Here is an 18,875-nt window from a genome sequence, read left to right as displayed (position 1 = left end):
TTGCGTTACTAAGCGATCGTTTAGTCAATTACTAAACGATGAAGCTTGTTGACCAAAACGATCGACTATTGCACCTGCGCGTTAAATGATATGTGAGCATCCCATCGTCTACACGACCTGATACTCAGCCATCACATACTCGATTGTCAACACAATGCGATAACCTTTGATCGCATACCCTATTTTCTAACCGATGCGATCAACAGTGATTGCATACCCCAACGTTTGCATGATACGATCAACCCTTGATCGCGTACCCCATCGTCTAACCGATGCAATCAACAGCGATCGCGTTCCCTATTGTCTGCACGATGCGGTCAACCCTTGATCGTCTCCTTCTTCGAAGAATCACAACGCAAGATAGAATTCACCCCTTCCCAGAAACAGGGGTCAGTAGATAGATTGTTCCCTTAAGGGTTGATTCCGGGGCTTGAACATAGTGGCCACAGCTTCTCTTTGGAAGAGAAGACTTAGTCATAGTAGGAGAGATTATTGGTGAGAGATTATTGGATAATTATTGGAAGGGTTGACTTATTGTCAGCTTTTCTTTGGAAGGGTTTACTTATTGGATAATTATCTCTTTTTCTCTAATAACCAATTGAGTGAGAGATTATTGGTGGTTTCATGGTAACCATGAGATAAAAGGAAAAATGTTTTCCTAAATTTAGTAGTTGTTAATTTGAGATTTCCATTCTTGGAAATTACTCATGGAAAGTCTGTCAAGTAAATTAGATTTACTAAACGATAGTTGAAGAGAGACTAGACGATCGTGGAGTGTTTTTATATGATACATCACTCAGCTAGCCGATTAGCTCAACGATCGCATAGCTTTTATTAAACGATTGGGTATCGTCCTATTACAGTAGGCTTTGACATCTCCCACTTGCTCAATCGTTTACACGATTGTTCCTTCAGTCTCTTCCTCTAACCAAGTCCATATAGAGCCCACACTTCTGGATTCTCATACCGAGAATACAAAGGTAGGCATTATGGTGGTGTCATACTCAACTCGAAATAGTCGAGGTTATTTGGAGGCCGTTCGTGGTGTTCGTGTGGAGTCAGCTATGTTCGTGATCTTGGAGATCACAGTGTTCGAGTTCATTGTTGATCGTGCTGTGTTACGGTTGTGGTGGATGAGCATTCATGTGTGGCAGCCTAGAAGTCTGTTCGAGCATTCGTGATCAAGGGTGTTGAATATGAGTCTTCAAAGGTATGTGTAATTCTTCCCTTGATCGTTTAGAAAAGCATGTTGTAATTTTGATTAGTGCATATCCTGTTGTTTTCGTTTGTGTACTATGTTCATATATGATTGAAATTTGGAACGATCATTCCACTACTGATGGAAATTCTCATGTCTGATTTCCTTCAAATTGCATGACATGTGTTGGCTTCATCAAGATATTCCATCACTTTGAGAATGTTAAACTGCATCTTCTGGCCATTACCTACATGGTGATTTCTCCTTTGTACACATCGATTTACGTCCTTCCTGTGGATAGAAAAGGTTTTCGCAAAATGATGAGTAGATACTTGTCACCATATGGGTAGGTAAAGGTTATTTTTTCTTAATCCTTTGCCGCAATCATGATTTAATTGTACCCTTCATAGCCATCCAGAAAGAAGAAGAAGTCATTCTCTGCTAATCTATCTAGCATTTAATCAATAAAAGGTAAGGGGAAGTGGTCATTCTTTGTCATTGCACTAAGATTTTAGAGTCCATACAAATCCTCCATCCCGTGACCATGCGTGTAGAGATAAGTTCGTTGTTTTGATTAGGGATTACAGTGATACCACCTTTTTTAGGAACGCATTGTACGAGGCTTACCCATTTAATGTCTACAATGGGAAAGATAACCCTGCGTCCAAGCACTTAATGATTTCCTTCTTTTAACTTTTTTCATTGCAGGATTGAACCTGCGTTGATGTTCAATAGAGCCTTGCTTTCCATCTTTGAGTCGAATTTTATGCATGCAATAAGAGGGACTAATTTTCTTGATATCTGTTGTGGTCCATCCTATTGCCTTAATATACTTCTTCAAAATCTTTAAAAGAGTATCTTCGTTTTCTTCAGAGAGGGTTACTGAGATGATGACAGGTAGAGTGTCATGTTCACCGAGAAACCCAATGAGCAGGAAGCACTTTTAATTCCAATACAGATGATTGCTCAAGTTCACAAAAGCAAAAATTCGGGACAAATAGGAACCGTTAACTTTAACTGAAAAACTTGATATTGCTTTCTTGAATTTCCAAGCTTAGAGGCTCAAAATTCCTACGAATTTCTTTTATCGCATAACATGGTTCAAGCTGCTGAGTGTTCATCTCATCTTTCTCTTCTTCCATTGCCTTATTGATTTCAAATTCAAGCTTGTAAGGCCGGTTTTCTTCCAATTCAATTGTATGACTGGTAGGGTCGAACTTACCATTGCCTGTAAACCCACCTACGTAATTAATATTTATAAATCACCGAACGACCTACTTATACTAACTGGTAATATAAGGGGCAAGTCCAGGGTCGAACCTCAGGGAAGCGAAAAAGATTAGTTCATCAAAACTCTTTTTTAGTTAAAGGGATTGGGGGGGGGGGGGGGGAAGTGGGGGTTTGTGTGGATGGATAATTGTAATTGCATAAAAATAAAATGCGAGAAAAGTAAAGATAGAAGCGCAATTAATCGAGATGTCTTAGCTTAGAGGAATGGATTTGCCCAATGTAATTTAGATCATCGACCCAATTTATGATTTAAATTTCTTATTTATGCTTAGCTCAATTGATTGGAATCCCAACCAATGGTTCTAATTATCTAATTAATCAAAATGCATAGAAAACGAATCCGCTCCATACAAATTAATAAGTCACATTAAGTTCTAGGGATTACACTAAGATGAGTGTTTAATTTTCAACATCTAATTAAACAATCAATACGGTTTTTCTCTAGGTTGCTAGGAATAGTCCTTTTTGCCTAACTGACCTATTACTTCCAATAGGATTATCCTATAAATATTTTTCAAATATTATAAGGTAATCTCAAATCGTTAGAATCACACGAGAAAATTATTAGGCGTCAATCAACAATTAAAATCATGCAATTCATACATATAGATTCAGATCAAAACCCAACGCATGGTCCAACGCTCACTTGCTCATGCGCCTCGTTGCTTGTCCGTCAATCGTCACAACACTTTATATAAGCGTTGCAACGCTGTGCTTCTGTCTTTCAACGTTGAGATGCATTGGAATGTTGGCAATGATTTAACTCCGGAGCGTTATGACGCTTGGGGCAGCATTGCAATGCTCCCCTGTACTCCAAGCTTATGCCTTTAAGCGTCAGGCTTATACCAATTATGAGCGTTGTGACGCTCCGGTATGGGCATTTTGGTTATTTTGATTCCTTTGAAACCCAAATACTCAAATTAACTCCAAATTGCTTTAAATTAACCCTATTCTTCACCAAATAATTAATTCTACATCTTGGATACTTGATACCTACAAAATAAGGGAATAAACATGTAAAATTCAATAATAAGCCCAAATTAATGTAGGAATAGTAGCTATTTTTTAGAGCTATCAAACAACCCCAACTTAACTCTTGCTCGTTCCGAGCAAGGTAGAAACACACAATCAAGTAGAAAATAATTAAAACATGCTAGCTTAATTTGCAACATTGTTACTCCAGTCTCAACAGTCAATTAGAATGAATTTTGTAATCAAGAACGAAATTCAATTACAATCAATCATTGAAGCACAAGTTAAAGAATGATTCTCAATCTGTTCATGCATGAGTGAGCCTAGAGTTTTTCTAGTTAAGCTTGCACAGTCCGGAAAGGTTTTATAATGTCCTTATTCCGTTTTCCCTCTACTCTGGTTCGATTATCGGCCTCGGACATACCAAACTTCCAAAACAAAAGGGCAACACTAAGACAGGTGTCTAAACACACATACACAAAACATAAAGGGCATTTATTTTACCTAGAGGACTAACTTTCACACCCTTTCTCGCGGGCCCTAACTAGACACGACGGAGGTAGTTCTTTTCACCTCTATCCATGCATATACACAAACTATTTTTTGCAGGCACGCTAGCAAATTCCTCATTTTTTATTTTTTCTATTTTTTTTTAGAATTGCAACTAATTTGATTTTCTTTATTTTTTCTTTCTCTTTTTTATTCATAGTAGGCTCTATTTTATCCACTTTTTCTAATTTTACTCTAAAACAAGCATAGTTACTCCTAAGTCAAAGGTGAACCTTTCAGGGTGACAACAGAAGTACAAACTAGATAACCCAATAACTTAAAGATGCATGAGGGACAAGAAGTTATTTTTAAAATTGGGCTAAAATCATGATCATGCTTTCCTAACGTTTTTTCATGCAAATTTTATCACAAGAAGAGTGTGTCATAAAACTATCATGATAACAACAGACAAACAGTGAGTAAGGCAATCAAGCACATAGCATAGTCTGAGCACAGCGCTCAAGGACCCCAAGCTAACAAAAACTACCCAATAGGTACCCCACCCCTAACTTATAATAATACATTGTCCCCAATGTATCTCAAGTAAAGCTCAATAATAAAATAAAGACAAGGAAACAGAAAACCTCCCCTGATAACAATGTCGCACATGGGATGGTGGTGGTAGTAGGCTCGCCTTCCAAAAAGATGTTCTCCTCTCTTCTAGGTCGTCCCTATAAAAAAAAAAAAAACAAAAAGAAACCTAATCTAGCGTGAAAACAAACTAAGAAAGCAGTAATTGGTTTTTCACCTGGCTCTCTCCAAGAAGGGTAAATTTTTAATGTCGATTGCTCAATGTAACTTGTCCCCTGTCAAGGCACAAAGAAATTCTCGTATTTCTCTAGTTCTTTCTTGGATGAGTCAATATAGCTTAGTAAGGCTATAAAGCTTCTCATCTTCTGAAGAGAACCAGACTTGTCAAATTTTGATTTTTTGGAATGCGATTAAAAATGTAAATAGAAAGAATTGAAAGACTCAAGTGACTCAAAAGAGCCGAAAGAAAGAAAAGTCACAACAGACTCGTGAGGACTAGGGAAACAAAACTCGAATATATACGAAATACCAAAAGTTAGGACAGGGCGAGGTCTTTTGACCTCTAATTCTATCGCCTAGATCTCGTCAGATTTAGGCTCTGAATCCTTCTTAACCTCATAAACCGGCAAACATGGAATCACGTCCTCCTCATCACTAGAGTAGTAGCGCTCTGCAAAGAACTCGACCTCTGAGGTATAAACGATGGATTGCTCTGGTGTGCTCTCTAGTTCTTGTGTGGTCTCCATTAGCTAGGTAACATGGGTGAATAATCCTTTCCATTGAACTTGAAGATCCTACTGAGACTGAAAAGAACTATTAGCAAGTTCAAAAATTGAAAATTTCAAATTCATACCTAGGCACGAATCTCTAGGAAGCGGTTTCTATTCCTCCACCGTGTCAACATGGACTATCTAATGCTTCTGAGTCTCTGAAAAATCAAAGGAATGGTCTGGCAACGACTCGTCCGGCCTTCTAGCTGAAGTTGCAAGTCGAGCAACAAGGTCACTCAAACTTTGCAAGTCAGTCCTAGCCTCTGCCTTAGGGCAAAGACTCTTCTGCTGGATGTGATCAAACTCTTACTGCCTATAGAGGTTGTCCTGCTCAAACTTAAAAGTTTTATTAGCAAGCACCATAGCCAAAGCCTCTAAAGACATACCCGACCTTGAAGACTGAGAGTGAGTCGACTGGTGTGGTGCTGTGAAATTGTGGCCGCCAAAGCTCTATTGCCATCTTGACTATCCATGGTCAAAGGACTCCGCCCGCCAAGAATGGTAAGAATCGTAGTCCTAAGGACCATAATACCCCTCCTTGGTGAATCCACATGGTACTGGTCTCCACTGCAACCTTGGGCATGCTTGCGTGGGATGCCCCTTGAGTATGCAACTCCTGCACACCTCTACTTGCTGCGATCTCCTTTTCACCAAGTGGCCAACCAAGTAAGTCAACTCGGTAAGCTCTTGGCAAAGACTACTTACCTCGTCATCATAATTTTCAACTCGACCTTTGAACGTCGAAGATTGATTAAGAAATTCTGCCAGCTTAACTGACACAAAAAGAAAACAAATCAAAGCAAAAGAAGTTTTAACTAAAAACTGACTAAGAAAAACTAATTGGCTCCCCCGGCAACGGCGCCAATTTGGCAGGGTCGAATTTATCGTTGCCCATAAACCCAGCCTACACAAATAATATTTATAAATCACCGAACGACCTACTTATACTAACTGGCAGTACAAGTGGCAAGCCCGGGGTTGAATCTCAAGGAAGCGAGGAAGATTAGTTCATCAAAGCTCCGTTTTAGTTAAAAGGATAAATGGGGGGTTTGGTGTGGATGGATAATTAGAATTGCATAAAAATAAAATACGAGAAATGTAAAGATAGAAGTGCAATTAATCGAGATGTCTTAGTTTAGAAGAATGGATTTACCCAATGTAACTTAGATCATTGTCCCAATTTATGACTTAAATTTTTTTGTTTATGCTTAGCCCAGTTGATTAGAATCCCAACTAATGGTCCTAATAATCTAATTAATCAAAATGCACAGAAAATGAATCCGCTCCATACAAATTTATAAATTGCATTAAGTTCTAGGGATTATGCTAAGATGAGTGTTTAATTTTCAACGTCTAACTAAACAATCAATATGATTTTTCTCTAGGTTGCTAAGAAAAATTCTTTTTGCCTAACCACCTCCTATTGCTTCCAATGGGATTATCCTATAAATATTTGTCAAATATTACAAGGTAATTACAAGCGTTAGAATCACATGAAAAAATTATTGGGCGTCAATCAACAATTAAAATCATGCAATTCATACATATAGATTTAGATCAAAACCCATCAACAAGTTCGAATAAATCATTAAATTGAAATCTTACAAATTATAGCGAGTTCCTCCAAGTCCCTAAACTAAGAAACCAAAATCTTACTTTCCCATGGGGGATGAGAAGTTACAATCTGGCATTACTCGAAAAATTACTAAAGATACTAAAAATTGAAGAAAAAGGAAGAATGATGAAGTTTAACTTCAGTCTCCATCAATTTGGCCTCCCAAATTCAGCATAATTCGACCTAGGGCCAAGGAGAAGTATATATAGAGATCAACGTAGCGTTGCAACGCTTGGAATACCGTTGCAACATTGATGCGGCCAAAAGGAAGCGTCAGACAAGAAGTCCAACATATGGTCCAACGCTCACTCGCGCCGGCCTCGTTGTTGGTCCGTCAATCGTGGCAGCGTCGCAATGCTCTAGAGAAGCATTGCAACGTTGATGCTTCTGTCTTTCAGCATTGAAGTTCAAGTGTTGAGATGTGTTGGAATGCTGGCGATGATTCAACTCCGGAGCATTGTGACGTTTGGGGCAGCGTTGCAATGCTCCTCTGCATTTCAAGCTTCAAGCGTTGAACGAGCGTCAGGCTTAGGCTAATTATTTGTGTTGTGATGCTCTGATAGGGGCATTATGATCATTTTAATTCCTTTGAAGCCCGGATGATCAAATTAAATCCAAATTGTTTCAAATTAACCCCATTCTTCACCAAATGATTAATTCTACCTCTTGGTTGCTCGATACCTACAAAATAGGAAAATAAACACGTAAAATCCAATAACGAGCCTGAATGAAGCTAGGAATAATAGCTGTTTTTTAGAGCTATCAATGACATGCGTTGACTTCGTTAGGATATTCCATCGCTTTGACAATGTTAAACTTCATCATCTGGCTATTTACCTGTATGGTGATTTCTCCTTTCTACACATTGATTTGCATCCTTCCCGTGGATAGATAAGGTCTTTCCAAAATGATGGGATCATCCTTGTCAACTTTGTAATCCAATATTATGAAGTCGGCAGGTAGAATAAAGTTATCCACTTTCATCAGCACATCTTCCAATTTTCCTTTTGGATGCACTAATGAACGATCTGCCAATTGCAGAGTGACCGTTGTGGATGCAAGCTATTCTATTTCCAATCGCTTGAACACCGATAATGGTATGAGATTGATACTAGATCCCAAGTCATATAGGGCTTGCCCTATGTGGACTCCTCTGATTGAACAAGGAATAGTAAAACTTCCAAGATCTTTCATCTTAGATGGAAAATTCTCTTATATAATGGCACTACACTCCTACGTCAATGCTACTGTTTCATGGCTACCCATCTCTATTTTTTTTATGGAGAATTTATTTAGAAAATTTTGTATAAGATGGCATTTGTTCCAATGCCTACATTAGTGGAATTTTGTTTCACCACTTCAAGGAAACGTTGAAATCGCCCTTCATCATTCTTTCCTCAACCATTGCGTATAGTAGGGTTATCTACTTCTGACGCATTCAAAGTTGAAGTTTCCTCAGCTAAATCTCTGCTTCCTCTAGAGTTTCATCAGATGAAGTTCGTGTAATTGAAGTTTGTGCTGGTTGTCTGATAGGCTATCCATGCACCTCGTGGATAAATTTGTTGATTGAATTTTCTCTTTTCTGATCTTTATTCATTGCCCAACCGCTTCTCAATGTCACCGCATGACATTATTCTTTACTTGAACGTCCTACCTTCCGAGGAACTTCAGTGTTGTTTGATAGTGATCCTTGTGGTCTGCTTTTCAATTCTCGGTGATTTTCCCCATTTGAAGTTCAAAATTTTGAATGGAGGACACTTAACTTTACAGAACTGCCTCATTTTTCTGTATGTATTCTTTTAACAGATTTTTTAGAGGTGGAGTTGCTGGTTGTTGCAATGAGCTTGACGCCTGTTGGTGTTCATTCTATCCTTGATGGAACCCAGATGGTCCATCTCTAGAGACACCATGATGGTTGGTGTATACTTGCTATTTCCACCCCAAGAGAAATTTGGGCGGTTTCGTCAACCAGGATTGTAGATGTTTGAAAATGGGTTATTCTTGACAAAGAAGACAGATTGTAGGTTATGCGGCCATACCTCTAGTGAGTGGGCTTATTCGCATAAAACATAACTCTCGTTAGCCACCTGAATAACTGTATTCACTTGCTCATTTCTGATTCCAGTTTTTTTCATTGCCATTGCTTGCAACAAATTGGTCATTGCATTCACTTGCATCTATAATGATGCGATGACATCATTACTATGTAAACTTTCTTTTCTTCCTTTATAGTTCGATCTTGAGCCATATTTGTTATCCTTCTAGTCCTTATGGTTCCTTGAAAGACAATCAAGGATGTTTTTGGCTTCAACATAAGTTTTATCCAATAAACCGCCTAAGCAATTTGAGATGCTTCATTCAGGCCATCATAAAAAATCTCCATTTGTAAATAGTCAGGGAGTCCATTATGTGGAATATTTCTCACGCCTTTTGAGCCCATACGTCGCTTAATGTTTCATTCTCTCCTTGTTAAAAATTTGAGATTACCCTTCTCCTTTTTGCATTTTCTGTACGTGGAAAATATTTCTTCATAAATTTTTCCACGACTTGCTCCCATGATGTGATTTCACCGGGTTCAAGTGAATAGGCTCACTTCCTGGCATCTTCACATAGTGAAAATGGAAATAAAGTGAACCTAATTTCTTTAGAATTAATGTTGAGGAATACGAACGTGTTGCATATTTCGATGAAACTTCTCAAGTGAGCATGAGAGTCTTCACCTGGTCTCCCTCCAAATTGTCCAAATGTTTGGATCTTCTGAAATATGATAGGTTTTATTTAAAATCTGGAACCATCTAATGCTGGATGCATAATTTGAAGTGAGAAATCATATAAGATAGGCGAAGCATAGTCTCTGAGTGGTCTATTGCAATCATTAGCTAGGAGAATGAGGTTAGCGAGAGCAACCATATTGTCATCTCCATTGTCTCCTACGTTGATTACTGCATTTGGCTCTTCAAGATTGTTTTGTTGATCTGTCATCTTCCTAGCCCTGTTCTTTTGTCTTCTTTCCTTATTTGTTCTTCTTCTTCTGTGAAAAGTTCTTTCGATTTCTGAGACATATAAAGGCTCAAGCGTTGATCCTTTGTTCATAGAACGTTTGTACCTTTTTCATAGATAGAGATAAAATACGCCAGCTTAGGCACTGATCCTTTGCTTATAGAACGAACTGTAAGTTTAACTAGAGTTCTTGTGAGTCTAGAGTCGAACTCAAGGATTGCTTTCTAAAGATGCGATGAAGTGCTTGTTTTGATCTTAATGCACCGTTTTGTCAATAACGTAGATGTGAATGGTTCTATTCTACCAATATTACTAAAATGCGTGAAAGAGTGTGATGAATACCAAAATTTAAGTGAAGCAAGATGCGGAGAAAAATGTAAGATTCCAATAAAAGGAATAGGGTTAAGAAGAATATCTACTAACACTTCGTACGCAATGCATATACCATGCGTTTAAGCAACTTACTCATAATCACAAGTCGCTTCTCAGTGTGTTTAACCACAATATCCTATTTCTAGGATGCATGCAATGAGTATTTAATGCAAAATACATATCTTTATGTCTAAAGTTATTTCTATCCTTGTTTGAGATCTAAAATCTCTTGCATTTTCAAACAGTGATCAGTTTTATTTAGAGCAATCTGTCGATTTGCTCGAAATAGTTTATGAAGTATACATTAAACAAGTTGTACACTAGTATATGATTTACTTAGTACATGTTAGTTTCATTTTCCTCAACCCATTATGAAATTAGTTGCTCATACTTGGTAAAAAGAAGATGGATAGACAAGAAAAAGTGATGGCATTCATATTGGAAATGCAAGTTTCTTAACGTTACACAACAACACAAATGCTAACTAAAATATAAAACGAAAGATATGGATAGAGATCTAAGCCGTCAAATGCAATTTCTTGCGCCTTCTAGCTCTTTTGAATGACTACTTCACGTTGGTTGTGATGGAGTTGATGTTCTTATTCCTTTCTACAAGTGGAAATCTTGAGCTCTCACTCAAGATTTCTCAAATGGAAAGCCGGAGAGGAAGTTATCCAGGGGAAGGAATGGAGAATTTTTGCAGACTTTCACCAATTTCTTGGGTGTATTTTGGAAAGGAATCTTGTAGCTATTTATAAGCATCGATGAGGAGTTTTTGTGTCTCTCACTAATAATTGTGTTGACGCTAGGCATTAATTTCGATACCCTGTCGCGCCACCTTCCTCGCATCAGTAGTGCATTGACTCTGTCACGAACCTTTCATGTAAGCTACCAACTTGATTTGACCTCTACCGCCCATGCATCAATTGTATTTACTGTTTTCTCCTTTGATTGCATTGAACTTATGCGATTTTATTTTGGGCGTCAGGATTTTCCATGCACTCTGGCGGCAACAATTGCTTCATCATTTTAAATAGATTTCTGCATTCAAAAAGCTCAAATTTTATAATTTACAAGGATTATGAATATTTGCATGCTAGTGATCGAGTAATGTAATTAATTGCATGATTTCCTTGTTAAGATAACACATTTTCTATTATTTTTCCTAATTTTTTTAGATTAAAAAAGTAAAATAACTTGCATTTCTAGAATTTATTATTTATTCATGTTGATATAATTCTTAATTGTCGAATAAAGATGTAATGGAACCTCAAAAAAAGTTGTAGTGTTATCCATGGTTGAACTATATAGAATAGGCAGTATGCTCTAGTGAAAAGAAGTTAGCCTAAATAAGAGTCAAATGGATGGATGGCTACTTCAGGGGAAACTCAGTTGGTCCTTTGTTTGAAGGGGGGATTATTGGAATACGACCAAAGTCCTACATTGGTTAGATAAAATCATGGGTACATAGGTGTACATATATATAATTTCAATTAATTGAAAGTCTTTATTGAGCATTTCTAAGATCTTGAAAAGAGAAAATGAAGATTGATGATTTATGGTTGTTATATGATTTAGCAACTTTTGAAAAGACATTATGAATTAAACATGGATTTTCAAATTCTGAAAGGAAACAAACCAATTAGGTTTAAATGAATCTTCAAATATTTTGATGTATATTCTTATATGACTAAAATATTTGAAATAGCCATTATAAACCATTGATAGCATTTGTATAATACATCACATGGATGTAAAGTAGTATTTATTCAAGTTGTTTGAGCTGATTATGTGAATATTTGTTAGTATCCTTTGATCCATGTGTTTGCTCAAATTTATTTAAGCTGATTGTGTGATTATCAATTTGTTTGTTGATGGTATACTGATCTTTAATACGAACATAGATGTAAGTAATAATACTATGTTATTTATGTCCTCACAATTTGAAATGAAAGATCTAGGTGAAGATGATGTGACATTTGGTGTTAAGATAAGGAAAACTGAAAATGGATTTTCTTTATATCAATCACACATTGGAAAATGCTCCTATAAGAACACCTTATGATGCTAGTATGAATCTTAAGAAAAATAAGGAAGATAGTGTTTCTCGATCTAAATATGCAAAGACCATAGGAAATGTTATGTTTTTATAAACTATAATAGACCTATGATTAAAGATCATTTGATTTCTCTTTGTCGTTTATTAAGGTAACTTAGAATGACGAAATAAGCTTTACTAGTGGATGTGTTCTTATTGGGGTAGAGGAGCTATTTCATGGATGTCTGCAAAACAGACTTGTATAGCAAGGTCCACCATTGAGTCTGAATTTATTGCTCTAGAATTAGAAGGAAAAGAAGTTGAGTGGCTTAGAAGCCTACTGGGAGATGAACCGTTGTGGGGGGCATCAACATGAGTGCCTTAGAAGTCTATTTGGAGATGCACCATTGTGGGGGGTAGTATCAATCTCTTTACATTGTGATTCACAGGGTGCCATAAAAATTGTCAAGAATGGTGTATATGATGGCAAGAGGAGGCATATACATCTCAGCATGGAGCCATGAAACAATTATTGCAAGGAGAATTATTTTATTGTAAAGTTTGAGAGAAATTTTGCAGATCCTCTCACTAAATGCCTAACAAGGAGAATAATTCTAGAATTTTCAACAAGTATGAGACTTAAATCATTATAGTAGTCCATAGCCCTTTATGTGGGTGGTCTATTGCGATAGAATTGATGGTCCATAACTCTTCATTTGGGTGGTCCTAGTACAGACTTGATGGACATAACTAAAACCTTTAAAAATTCCATAGTCCTTCCTTTGGGTGGTCCTGGTATGGACTAGATGGATAATTGTAAAATGTTCATAGCTCAATTTTTAAGTGGTTTGTCTTTGATAGACTTGATGAAGCAATTAACGTGATTGTGAAGGCATGATTGCTTTTTATAGAAAAGTTTAAGAGTCTTTTTCTATAGCTTTCACATTGACCCAAGGTTCCATGTGCATGGCCTTAAATATCATGTTTTTATCACGGAATCAATGGAAATTTAAGGAGTAAAATATGTTGGGGGTCTCAACCGTAGTTATTGAAATTTTAAGAGGTAACTCACTTTCTCTAATAAAGTTATTGCACTATTTCACCATGCACCAATTCAAATAGTAAGATATTGATACTTAAATTTGTTCTCCTATCTTTGCTCAGAAACATTTTTAAAGTTTTGAAGTTTTGAAGTTTTCAAGGTTTTTAAGTTTTTTCTTTTGTAGCTTTGTTATACAAGTCATTTGTGGGAAATCATTGGAAATGAATTTGGACCAAGGCCCATAGCAAATATAAAAGTGAAAAAAAAAAAAAACTAACCATTTATAGTTGGAAACTAACCATTTATAGTTGGAAACTAGCCATTTACAACCGTTGGAAACTAGTCATTAATAGTAGTTGAGAACTAGCCGTTTTCTTGTCCTTTTCTTCTTCCTTATCTTCTTTATAAAGAAGAAAGTTTTGCAAGATGAGGGTAGAAAATTCTTTGTTTTCAAGATTTCCAACCTTTACTTCTTCTCTCTACTATTTTTTGAGTAATTTTTCACCAATTCCAACCCAGTTTCGACGAGTTTACGTCAAAGATCGGGAGTAGTTGTGTTAATCTTGGGGAGCATCCGGCTTTGACGATTGAGTATCGAGGTCGCGCCGATCTTGCTTTTAAGGTATTGGGTTTATCCATGACACAACGATCGACATTCAGTTCCAACAATAACAACATTGTCTTTAAAATAAATTGTATCCTTCTACCTCAAGATTTTAATTTTCAAATATATGGCTTTTAATGCTTTGTACTAACAAAATTGGACGCTCTCAACACAGTCAAACATACAAATGAACTTTGAGGACATGGCTATATGAGCCTATCCAAGAGAAAATTAACTTACTTTTACAGTTACCAGCCTTTAATTACTCTATTATTTAATATATCAAAATCAAATGATTTCCATTACTTTTGACTTCTATCTTTTATAACAATTAAATAGTGAGACTGACCCTAATACTTCATTTGAATTAAAACAGTCAAGTACGATTTTTGTATATTGCTTTTTATGTTGGAGATAATTTGCTATAAAAAGAAAAGAAAAAGAAATTGAAGGACAAATTTATGGATTGGCGTTTTAAGAGACTGGATTCTAACAGCTGTAGTGGAGCGGAAGAAGGGAAGAACAGAGAGACTAATAGTATTAAATATTAATTAGGACTACCTTAGATTTTTTTTTTAGGTTAAATCCCGAATTTGGTATTTATAGTTCGGATAAAATCACAATTTAGTTTATGATTTACCATTAGAATTTAATTTCAATGATTCGATAAAATCATCGTAAATAATTTTAACATCATTGACTATTTATGAGAATTTTATCAAAATTATAGAAAGTATTTCCAAGGATTTATAAAACTACATAAAGACTAAAATCTAATTTTTAAATTATAATGACTAAATTATAATTTTCTCCAAACTATAGAGATTAAATTTATAATTTAAACAATTTTTTATCTAATAAAAAATACTTTTAGTCTCTTCGGGGACATCCAATAAAATTAAAACGATATAGAGAAAATTAGTATATGATTCCGACACGTACAAATTGAAGGATAGACTAAAATTTTAAAATAAAAAATATTTTTGATTCTTAAATTTTTACAAAATTTTAATTAATTTACTTCTAAATTTAATCAAGTAACAATTTAGTCTCATTCTCTTTTTTTACATATACTTGAGTGGGGTATATATTGATAAATTCAAATCTTTTAACTTTATGATATGGATTACATGATAATTATCAGACTACATTCATTTTGTTACAATCAAACAATTTAGTATGTTCCTTTAAAGTTTAGCCTCAGTATTACAAATTTTAAATGAAAAAAATCAAATCAGTACAAAATTGAAATTGAAATTGAAATTAAAGTACAAGACTGTACACATGGCTATGGACCAAATTCTAAGGACTAAATGTGGTTTTATAAAATTACTAGAATTATTTTTTAAATAACTTTTTTTTTGTATATTATTCCACCATCTCTGCATCCGAGTCGCCACGTGTGATTGTGAAACATTACAGGAGAAAGTGGAAAAAAAGTTGTCCCATTGTACATCCTGGACGTATACTTACATAATAGCTCTCCACACGGTTTACATGTTAATTATTATTAATTAGATGATCTTGTTACATTGGAAAAAGAATTATTATTTTATTTATTTATTAGAAAGACAATACTTTGCTAATAAATGAGAGAAACAAGATTACAAGAGAGCAAGCCAATTTAGACCTAAATTAGAAAGGTTAGAGCGATAATATCCATCTGACCTTGAGAACGAGGCTCTAGTTAAAGTTTCCCTCATTTCTCTCTATTTAATAAACCAAAAGTTAACAAAATTATATTGAACCAAATTATACCCTTTAGAGATAATTAAATTCACAAAAAAAAAAAGGAAAATATAAAAAAATCGCTTTTTAGCTAGATACAAAACTTAGGCCCTGTTCCGTAACTATTTCGTTTTTTGTTTTTAAAATTAAGTCTATTTCCTCCATATTTCTTATAATGATTTGCATATTTATTAAATACAATAGTTAAATTCTTAGCTAAATTCGAAAAACAAAAACAACTTTTTAAAAGTTATTTTTTTATTTTTCAAAATTTGACTTGATTTTTTAGTTATGGATAAAAAATAGATAAAAAAAAATTGAAAATAAAAATAATATTTATAGACTTAATTTAAAAAAAATAAAATAAAATAATTATTCAATGGAGCTTAACCATTCACTACAGCATTAAGGAAGAAATTATGAAACAGAATTGAGTCCATGCTGGTGTGTTCTTTAAACTAGTAAGTAGAGTTAATTAATTATTAACCAAAATGGTGAGTGGGGATTGTGCTTTTACAAGTGCCAAAATTTAGTGTTGTAATGTAACCCAGCTTTCCATTTATGAACCAGACATATTTTCTTCCCCCCTTTTCCCAGTGCCAAAGTTTTAAATCAACAAATTATTTCTTATATTTCTACATATAACCCTTCTTTTTTTAGAACAAAATCTTAAATAAATTGTCAACAATCTTCCACATAAAATAAATCCAACTTATTTTATTATATAATACAAGATTAAATTTCTTTTGTATCTCATCCTTTTGAAAAAAAAAATAAATAATAATAATAAATAAAAAGAAAAAAGAAAAGAAAAGAAAAGAGTAGACTGTTAATATCAAGATGTCCCAGAAAAGGATTACTTAACTCGCATATCTAATTATGACAAACAAAATCCACATATATTTAGGTTCTTTTTAGTAATTATTTGATTTTTAAATTTTTTTTCTTTAAAATTTAAATTGATTTCATCCACATTTCTTATAATAATTTGCATTTTTTCTAAGTACAATAATTGAATTCTTAGCCAAATTGTAAAAACAAAAACAACTCTATGAAAACTATTTTTCTTAGTTCTCAAAATTTGATTTGGTTTATTAGACTTTAATAATTTATGATTTTTTATATAAAATTTAATCATGATTAATTTTAAATACAGTAAAAAATAATAAACTACATATTATAAGTATCAGTGATGGAAACTGATATAAGTCTATTTTATTGATAGAGATTGATCAAAGTTTATCAATATTTTTTTTACTACTATAAATAATTTGACATTTTTTCTATACGTAAAAATTTCTCTAATATCTTCTCCACATATATATATTTTTTAAAATAACACATAGGTAATGTTCCTTGACAACAATTAAAGTCTCAGTCTCAAATTGACAACGCTTTTGGTCTGAGATTTATAATCCTATAAACTATTACTTATAATTTATTACCCAAATCATTAACAAAAATATTAAGTGGGTAATTGACGACCTAAGCAATTTTTTTTTTTTTAAAAAAAAAGAAATATATATTTAGAAAAACAATAAATAGATGGGACGTAGGTAATTTATATTCCTCCATTCATAATGCCATTATTGGTTGCTGGGGAGCTTAAATTCCAATTATTCCAAGATGTGTGAGGTTGAAGATAGATCCATTTGCTTTAGCTACTTAGAATCCACATCTGAATTAGCATATATATATATATATATATATATATATATATATATATATATATAATTAATCATCACAAAAAAGAAAAGAAAAAAGAAAAAAGAAAAAAAAGGCAGAGAGTTGTATCTTCCAAACAAGCACTTAATTGCGTCGTGGACATAACCCTAAGGTTCGGACCCAATGTCACAGAGATATGTCTCTCAGTTTTGCTCCCCATTCCTCTTTTCTGTCTCTCCTATTCTTTTTTATTCAATAATTCAATTTACATTTCACTTCCCACTTTCAACTTTCACATCCATAAAATCAAACCCAAAACTTTTACTATACTTGGTCAATACTTTCTTCTTCTTTACTACTTACTGCAACTCCTCTCTTTATATTTTCATTATTAAACCCAATCATTTTCCCCTTATTTTTGGTCAAGTGAATTCCTTCATCTAATTATTGGTGAAACTGAAGACAATACTTTTCAAAAGGATAGTTATACGTCAGTTTAGAGCAATGTATCAAAAATAATATAATATAGCAACCTCCGTTGAAGGGGGAAGATCATACCTATCCATAAATCTTTCAAACAAAATTGAAACTTGGATATTAATTTCACCCCGTTTTCTTATCATTTTATTATTTTTTTCTTTTTTAAGTTAAGTCTATAAATACTATTTTTACCTCTAAATTTTTCATTTATTTTCTATTTTTTATCCATGGTTTAAAAAACCAAATCAAAATTAAAAAATTAAAAAAAAAAAAAAAGTAGATTTTAAAAAGTTGTTTTTGTTGTCAGAAATTGACTAAGAATTCAATCATTATACTTAAGAAACGTGCAAATTATTGTAAGAAATGGGATGTAAATAGACTTAATTTTCAAAAGTAAAATAAAAAAAACGAAATTGTTACTAAACGGGCCTAAATTTTTAATTGCACTAGATTCCATTACAAGCTTGGGCAAAAGTACTAGAAAAGGAATCTTTTAGTTCGACCATTGTAAAAGTGGAAATCAAACTGTTAGATGAGATATAATTGATTTTACATTCACAAATTAACTTAAACTTTTGGGTCAATTGGTGATTTAAGATGATATCAAAGTAGATTGGTTCAGGAGGCTTTGTATATTCAAACCTTTGCATTGTTGTTCTTTCCCAATTAATATTCATTACCACTTGTTGGATCTTCTTACATATTTCAAGCTCATAAGTGAAAAGAAATGTCATATATAATTAAATTTACCTTCATCCACTAACTTAAATTTTTGGGTCAATTAATGATTTAAGACAAACCAACAACTTTTTAGATGATAATCGGTGTTTTATCCACTTTCCTATACTCATTCAAGTTAAGATTCCTTTCTTGTATTAAGTACAATAACAGAATATCAAAATTTTCACGTGAATTGATGAACTACTACCTTATTAATTTAATGATTGTACTTAACGTAAAAATAATGAACCAAATAATTGAAAATTTGACACACTAACCGATCAAAAGAAGCTCTCCACAA

Source organism: Benincasa hispida, chromosome 3, assembly GCF_027475165.1.
Source record: "Benincasa hispida cultivar pf3 chromosome 3, pf3_genome.v1.1, whole genome shotgun sequence".
NCBI classification, from domain to species: Eukaryota; Viridiplantae; Streptophyta; class Magnoliopsida; order Cucurbitales; family Cucurbitaceae; genus Benincasa; species Benincasa hispida.
This window is presented reverse-complemented; position numbering follows the sequence as displayed.